We start from the raw sequence: 8591 nt of genomic DNA on the forward strand, positions 1-8591 counted from the left end.
ACCTGTGGAAATATTACCAACCTTATATGAGGATCTGCAAGCCACAACAGTTTAAGCAGAATAATAGTTAGTTTGTCATGGGGTGAAAAATAGATCTTTGGGGTTTTTAGAATGGGGGTTCAGGAGGCAAGATGGAGGAATCTGGGCATGTCCAGCCTTTCTCCTTCTTCTTCTTGGCCTCCATCTTCTGCTGTGGTGGTGGCACTTTTGGACTGGTTTAGAGTAGAAGTTCACTGTCTAACATAGGTGATAGGTATTGGGATGGTATGGTAAATAATGTACACGTAATTTTTAGTACAAAAAGATAATACCACCCTGAGGGTGGTCAGTGTGCCTCTGTCTGACCTGCTGAATGGACCTCGGCAGGCCAGGAGAAAGAATTTTATAGATAAGAAACAATAAACAACCTTGAGAACAAGAATAGAAGAGCTCTGACTCCTTCTTCGAACACCGGGCTGGGAAAAGAGACTTTCTAACGCATCTCAAGGTCACTCTGACCAGCAGAAGTCCCGAGACTGCTGAGAAGAAGATCACTTGCCCATCTCTCCTAGGGTTTAATTCGCAATAGTAACATCCTCAAAGCAGTTTATACTTTGGTTCTGTCTTTTCAACAGACAGCATCAGGCTTGGCTCAACCTACAATGGAGCCGCAGTTTGCTTTCTTCTTTCTGCACCTCTCTGGGTTTAACTCCTGGCCCTAGACTCCACAAGCAAAGTCCACCAAGTCAATGCTCCTCACAGGAATCCACCTTGTTGTTACTGGCCATCTCAGGAGTCCTCCCAGTCCCTGCCAGGGGCGAAGCCCAGTGCCTGGGAAACCAGTGCCTAAGGAGTGCGGCTGCAGCAGCAATGGGCTCGGCATCCACAGCACCGCCCTCACAGGGGTTCTTTTTTCTCTGCGGAACACCAAGAGAAAGGATATCTTCTGCACACACAGCAATTCGACGTGCCAGGCTGACCGTGGTAAAACCAGGAGCACAGAGCAGGAAGTCTCAGGTGCCCAGGAGATCCACAAAGCTCAGCTCATCTGCTCTGTGCTGCCTTTGCAGCAGGAGCTGCAGCAGCTGCTGCCCCTGCCTGCAGCCAGGCTCCCAGAGGGTTACACATTCCATAAGGCCAGGCAGAAATCACAATTCCCTGCTTCCGTGCAGGCTCGCACCCACGGAGTGCTGACTCCTGTCAGCCGAGGGAGGGATGTAAAAATCCTGCTGCTGGGTGGGGATAGTTGTCCTCTGCAATCACAAGGACTTTTTTCTCCTTCCACGTAATTTCCCTTAATTACAGAAAGAGTGATCAGGGCCCTTTCCTTGATGTAAAGCTGCAGGAAACCAAATACAAGAGGCCCTTCACAGCTTCCTACTTAGCCAGCTTTATCTTGCTCAACACTGCAGCCAGGGCTGCCCAAACCATTGCCAACCAGGAAAACACAATAACAATGTCCCAGAAGAATCTGCTATTTATATGAAGGCAGAGTTAACCGTGGTTAAATGAAGGTTATAGTCAAGGACAAGCAGAAAAATCTGGAGGAGAGCAGAGAATAAGAAAAGACAAAGTAAAAAGCCTGCTCTGGCATTAAGTTTTCTTACAGAAAGGAATCAAAGTAAATCTTACAACTTTTTGTGCAGTTAGAGGACCCCAGAGCATTTTGCTGCACAGTGATCCAAGTTCTCCTTTATTCCCAGTCAAGCGCAAAGAGAAAAGGCCCCAAGGGTGAGTGGCCATGAACATGAAAAAGAAAAAATAGACTTTTGCTGGTTTTCACCCTATGCTTTGTTTTTATGAAGGATGTTGGGACCAGCCCACCCAAAAGCCTTTTATATAACCCTTTTATCTCAGGAGGTGACTTGAGCTGGAAACAGGTACCTGTAATTAGCTGCATTCCAGAAAGGGAGAAGTTAATTTACCTGGCTTTTCTTCATGAGGCATTTCAAAGAGAAATTAATTTTTAATGAATGATCATGTGCATTCTGCAGTGCTTGACCTGCAGTTAGTTTTCAGGCCTCGCTGCTCTAGACACAGCTTTCACTTGTCCACTCGCAGATGTACTAAAGGAGTAAGCACAACAGCCCTGCTGGAAACCTGTATCACTTTCATGGGAATTGCTACAGTGACCAAATGGACATTGCCAGAGCAGGGCCACACTGCACAGGACACCTCCTTCCACCCTGAAACAGCAGCAGGTAGAGCTGCCTTTGCTCCTGAGAAGGTGGAAATCCACAGGTCTCTCAAATGCAGGCATTACACAGAACCACTGGCTCCATCCAAGAAATAGAGGTGCCAAAGACACCAAGATACACGAATAAGAAAGCTTGGTCCTCACTCCCTCCTTTTCTCTCCATGGGTGGTGATGTTCAGAAATGCCTCAATTTGGATTAGCCTGTATCTACTCTCAGTGTGAGACACCTCAGATGCAATCTATCCTGCCTATCTAAAGACATTTGCTTGTGAGAAATATCATCAGAGTCCCCTTTAAGCTGATCAGAGTCCAATCTATATGATTAAATCTACTTTAAGATGAGATAAATCTTCGACAGGCTCCGATGATTGATTGCATCTTCTTAGGTCTTCAAGGGCAGCCGAGACAAGCAGCTCAGGTGCAAATGACCACATCATACACTCCTGAGTTTTGAGGATGATGAATACTACCTGGAGACCTGCCTCCTGAAACTTGGTGGGGCCACAGATACAGCTCAAGTCACAACCTGAACACTAAAACACTGCAGAAACTCACAGACTCCCCACAGCCCACCAAGCCTAAAGCTGGTATGGGTACCATCAAAGCACTGGTCCTGAGGGTTCAGCAAGTCAGGGCACTCCTGGAGCCTGAGCCAGCAAATGTCACAGCCCACATCCAAGCTGAGTACCCCCAGTCCTGCCACCTCCTCCTGCCCTCAGACAGCCTTCAGGCTTTGCAATCAGCCATGGTTCTGCAGGCGCATCAACTAAAACAAGCTCTGTGCCACATGGGGGAAAAGTTGGGCATTTAAGTAACTCATAGCTCTGTGCCTCCACTCTCCCAGCAGTTTTCTTGCCAGCTCTGTGCTTGTAGCAGTGCAAAATCCAGGTGGTTACAGAGCTCCTTCCTTAGGAACTCCCAGCCTGAAGGATTTCTGGGTTAGGTTGTCATTCCTTGTACCAGAGCAGGGAAACACAGGAGAAGAGGAAAATGAGGCAGATTTCCTTAAGGTCATAGGGGTGATTGACAGGTGAGGTTTAGCTCCCCTCCATAAGTAATCTCCATATATCTCTGTCCTGCTGAAAAGTGTAACCTGCAGTTTCAGACACTCATTTCCAGGGAGAGCATGCACCAGATGCCAGGTTAAATGGCTTTGGCACAGGAAGGGCTGAAACACCAGGAGAGGCTAAAGGAGAGTCAAACAATAGAACAACTCTTAGTTTTGAAATGTTGGTATCAAAATTATTTTCTGACAAAGTGAATTTGCTTTCTTCTTCTAGTTAGAAATGTTTTATGAAAGTCTTTTTTTATTTTCTCTGAATGCTTCTCCACTACCAGCACATATGCCTCATCCCATTTTTGTCTGTTTTTCTCCTCGTATGGGAATGAGGATGACACAACTGCAAACAGTAAGTACCTTACATGGTGAGTATATAGATCCAGCTGACAGAGATTTCACATTTTTATTTTCCTCGGGAGAAAAAAAAACCAAAACCTTCTAAAGATCTTATTCTTGATGCTGTGTCAGCCAGGCACTGCCTATGCAGTGACCTGCAGTGGCAGCTGGCAGCACAGGAATAAAGAGTCACGTATTTAGGCACTGGGCTCATTAGCTGTTAACCAGACAGAGAAGTGTCACGATACTCCTAAGCTACTTCTGTCCCACAAACAAACAACACACTATTGGACAAAACAAAAGCACCCACTTGGAGGCCAGCACAGGATACCAGTATTGCCATATAATCCAGAGCCCTGCAGTTGACTGGTTTTCCAGCAAGTGATTCTGCCTCAGGACATTCTAGCATGGGGGGAAAATCCATAATTCATATATTTCATATGGAGCCATTCCAGCTCATCAGCTACTTATCAGAGGGGCTCTGCTACAATTAAGTTTTTATGCTAAAATTCCCAGAATAGGCAGAAATAGGAGCCTGTGGCATCTCTTCTACAGCAAACCAAAATCTTTGGAGCAACCCATCGGATCCATATAAGTTATTCACAAGTAATAACTTCAGCAGAAAATGCCAACCTCTACTTCCAGGCAAGGCAACAGAGCATAAAATCTCCATGCCCTGTGATCATTGCTCAGTTTCTCATCCTATGAAAAAACCAATCAAGGAGAAAAGTGTAATTCAGTGTTTCCCACATGAATGCATCCATGACTTCCCAGGAGGACACTGTGTGACAAGCAGCTAGGAGGCCATTTAAACAGGCTCTGTTCCTCAGCAATGCTGCTTTTCCACAGGCTCAATGATGAAGGCACAAGCATTACACACACAAAAGCCACAGCTGTGGCTCCATCACCAGCTGATATCTATTTTTAAAGCTCTCTCCAACCACACAGAAGCAAGTCCTCCAAGCCTGATTTTTCTCTAGTCCTTGTGCTTTAGGTAAAGAACAAATAATACCTTTTGCACAAGTAGGAACTCATTAGCTGTTCAAAGTTCCCCTACACTGGTGAAATCAGCTACAGGAGGGTGGGACAGTCTCACACCTGCTGGCTGCAGCTCAAAGCCCAAAGGCAGAGCCCAGCTCTGATCTCTGCTGGTCCTGCTCAGTATGCAGGGCATCCCAGGCAGGAAAGGCTGCCATCTCCTCCCACATGCTGCACTGAGTGCTGGCTTCTTACTGACTGTTCAGAGCAGTAAATATGACAGCTACTGTGAAACAAAGGAAGGGTTTTCTTCATTCTCAACTTGGAAGACTTTTTTAGTTGAGGGAATGTGCATGTATTCCATTGTTTTTTGTTTTTTTTTTTTTTTCTCTGAGCATTTCTAGCTATCAGCCTGACAACATTTAAGTAAGAACTTACCCGGCGGGTCAGGCCATGGAGCACACAGCCCCATACTCTATTTCTGAAGGGTGGGTCTGCTTATGGTACATTTGCAGGCCGGCTCTCCCTAGTGCTCACAATCTCTGGATATTGGATCTTAGGAAACACAGCGCTGACTACACCTCTCATTATCCTATAAACTTGGGATTCGCCCATGGAAGTATCTATTAGTTGGTATCTGCAGGTTCACAAACTTATCTTTGTGACATCCTGTGGCAGCAGATTGCAGGTTTTCATTACCTACTGTGTGAAGTGGTTATCCACATGTGGGACATCCCAAGAAACCTGGTGCTGCAGCCACCACTGAAGTGCTTGGTGATCCTAGAAAAGATACGGCTCCTGTCACATACCTGTACCTTGAAACGGTGTCCCTAGTCTGTTGTGTTGTGTCTCCTGAGTGGGAAGCACACACTGTACCCACCAGTTCCTCCACATACCCCTCATCCTAGCACACTTTCTTCCTTTCCCTAGGACAGGCTCACCCTGCTGTCCATCACAATTACTTTTGAAGCACCCACCAGTCCTGGTTAAAGTGTTGATGACAAGCACATCTCACCTAACATGAACTGAGAGCAGGGGTCTTGGAGAATGGAGCAAATAGTGTGACTGAAGTATTTGCTGGTTTTGTAGACAGACCCTGGCTAGTCAGCCTTGGGCTGGAGTCTGGCCAAGAGAAAAAGAGAAGCCCTGTCTTTTTTAGCCTTAAACACCACACATATGAAAGGCTGGCTTCAGCTCTTCCTCCTGCCAGCCACAGGGCAAAAGCTTCTTCCTCCTGTCCACACTTCTGCAGGATGGGTGGGTAGCTACAGCTGCAGTGGTCTAGAGCATTGGCAGGCACCTACTTTCCAGTGGCATTTGTGTTCCCATGGAGCTGCCAGTTGCCAGGCAGAGGGTTGGTGTGAGAGCCAGTGCCACCCTCAGCCTTGCTTTGGTGTTACAGACTGCCCAATTTTCATTCCCAGCATTTTATCTTGGTTTTGACTTGGACAGTCTCGCAAGCATTAGAGATCACTAACACAAGAGCAGCAGCCCTTCAAACCCAAACTGCAGATGAAGACTCCTCAGACACACACCTGCACAGCTGGAATAAGCCTGAATGTCCCTTGCAAGCCATAGAGACTGAAAAAAAAAAAGAAAAAAAAAAAGTTTGTTTGCTTGTTTTTAATGCCAGCAACCCTCTAAGTGTAAATGCTAGATTTGCTAACGGGGACTCACTGTAAGTCTTGAGTAATAAATGAGGGACTCAGTAAGGGGAAAATAGGTTTCTCCAATGCCCTGTGCAACAAAGTGCTTCCTCCTCCCTAAGCCTGAATAGAGTCATCAGCAGCACAACTCAACAAGGCTCCCACCATATCTCTATCCCCTAGCTTTTCTCAAGAATTTTGGTCTTTAATGCAAGGAAAATGTTACACAGGCTCTCTGTCCCCAAATCTAATATTATATTGTGCTATTAATATTATATTTTACATTAATGGTAGGCTACTATTGGACTAATACTAATATTAGACTTTGGGAGAAGGTTTTCAAGTAAGCTGATCATAAGCCCTTGTTTTACCTGCTCAGTAACTAGCAGGATTTAGACCAGCTTTGATGGGATGGAATGTCACATCACATCTCAATTGTGAGAAGCGTGAGGATGCAACATCAAGAACTGGTTTTGAACAGATCTGGACAGCAGGCAGCTTGCCCTTGCCATCAGATTGGGAAAAGCCCCACAAAACCAATACTTTTCCTGAGCTGCTGTAGACACTGGTACAGTGTGTTTGTAACCCTAAGAAGTGGTGTATTTTGTAGGCTTTTTTTTTCCTTCTCAACCTCAGTGAGAGTTAAGAAAAACAGACCTCTCTTGGCATTTTTGAGACCTCTCTTCCTGAAGCAGACAGTTTTGAGGTCACTTTCCTTTACAAAGTAAAGCAACGCACCAGTGTCCTTAGACTTGAGGCTCCATGCATTCCCACAGGTATGCAGTATACAGCCAAAAAAGAACCAGGCTCAATACCTACAAGCAGCTGCCCTTGTACTTCCCCAACCCACCAAATAACAGTGGAATTACTACTACTACTACTACTACTACTACTACTACTACTACTAATAATAATAATAATAATAATAATAATAATAATAATAGCGACAGCACCCGCAAAGGAGCTCAAGCTCAGCAGCATCGGTCCTGCCAGGAGGGCCCATCCCCAAAGCCTAGCGGCCCATGCCATCTAGTGGTGACACGCACCCTTCCCACCCAAGCTGGATACTAAAAGACTCCAGGATTTTACTATCTATTTCTTTATTTAGTATTTCAGACTGAATCTGCAATATCCAGTTCAAGGATAAGTGTTTTTCACTATCCATGACATCCCTTGAGGGCTCAGGAGAAACGTGAGGACATTCTGGAAGCATGGACAAAGAATAGCAAAACCAAGTGTACCCTCAGTATGTGTATCTCTTGGAAAACGTAAAACTAAGGCTGCAAAAGTGTCCCTGCTAGTACTTGAGTGCCACAATTGTTAAATTAACCTCGTGATTTTTCCCAGAGAAGTTGTCAATCCCCCATCCTTGAAAATGTTGGGTTGGACGGTGCTTTGAGCAGCCCCGTCTTATGGCAGGTGTCCCTGCCCATGTCAGGGAGGGTTGGAACTAGATGATCTTTAGGGTCCCCTCCAGCCCAAACCATTCCATGATTCTAGGATTTTGGAAAATAAAGAAGCTAACAAAGAAATTCAGTAAAATTTGACAAATCAGAGGCATAAAGTGAAATTCACAACTCCCAGCCACGGCATGGCCTCTCTGCTGAAGGAAAGATGAACATTTCCCCACATGGCTGTAGTACTCATGGTGGTTGGTGTTTGCCAATGTGCCCCCAACCCACTGACACCAGAGGTTGATCAAACTGGTTCTATTCTTGGAAAACCAAAAATCAAGTTGTGCCAGGATCAGAAGTCACAGCAGAAGTGGTGCCACCTAGCCACCAACACGAGAGGGCTTTAGGGGATTACCATCACTGCAGAGATGCTGCAGACCTGGCATGTCCAAGCTAAGCACGTCCTCTGCCTACACCTTGCAGACACCTGCACCCTGCACCAAGCTCAGCCCTCTTGCAACCACCAAGGTCACCAGGCAGCATCTTCTCCTTCTCCTGAGGATCTTCTCAAAGCAGGGCCTTTCCAGAACCTGAGGGGAGCAACTCTTTATATTTCTAAAAACTGAGACCACCAATGTTAGAAATAAGTGATGGGCAGGGACAGATTTTGATGCATTCTATCATGGCAAGGAAGTTACCTAACATTTTTAAACACATTAAAGACCAACAGCTGATCATCTGGCATCGAAGGACTCAATTGCCACAGGAAGGACAATTAACCCAAAATAAACAAGAAGTTTGCACAAAGACAGAAGGCCTGAAGTAAGAGGGAGCAGGGAACTGTGCTAAGGAGTTAAAGATTGACTTTAATAAAAATTCAGTGTTGACACAGCCCCAGTGGTACAATTTAGCACACAGGTGAAACAAAACTTGCTCTGAGCCACAGCCTATGTTACTTGTGAACAAACAAATTTGCTGCTAGAAGGCTTCAGACTCTCCAA

This window comes from Haemorhous mexicanus, chromosome 1 (genome assembly GCF_027477595.1).
Source record: "Haemorhous mexicanus isolate bHaeMex1 chromosome 1, bHaeMex1.pri, whole genome shotgun sequence".
Classification (NCBI taxonomy): Eukaryota; Metazoa; Chordata; class Aves; order Passeriformes; family Fringillidae; genus Haemorhous; species Haemorhous mexicanus.